The following is a 407-nucleotide window of genomic DNA, read 5'->3' on the forward strand; positions in this document are numbered from 1 at the left end:
AAAGGTTACAGGGAGAAGGCAGGAGTTGAGCTGAGAGGAGAACTACATCAGTCATGACTTGAATGGTGGAGCAGACTCGATCAGTCAAATAGCGAAATTCTGCACCGACATTGTATGGACTTATGGTGTATGAATGACTTGAAGATGGCCTTGGAAGTAAAGATTTGCAGATGGTACCTAACATAGAGACTGAAAAACAGTGAGGGATTCTAAAGGGGAACTGAATGGACAGCTGAGAGAAAATAACAAACCCCAAGGAAAATGACCAGAGAAACAGGACTGACTACATTGCTCTACAGAAAGCCACCATGTTCTTCAGTATCATCTCTGATTATTGATTGATATCTTATGCCTTCTTTTTCATAGGACAATATGATTAACTCTTAGGTTTCTTTTCTTTTTCAATA

Source organism: Narcine bancroftii, chromosome 7 (genome assembly GCF_036971445.1).
Source record: "Narcine bancroftii isolate sNarBan1 chromosome 7, sNarBan1.hap1, whole genome shotgun sequence".
Taxonomy (NCBI): Eukaryota; Metazoa; Chordata; class Chondrichthyes; order Torpediniformes; family Narcinidae; genus Narcine; species Narcine bancroftii.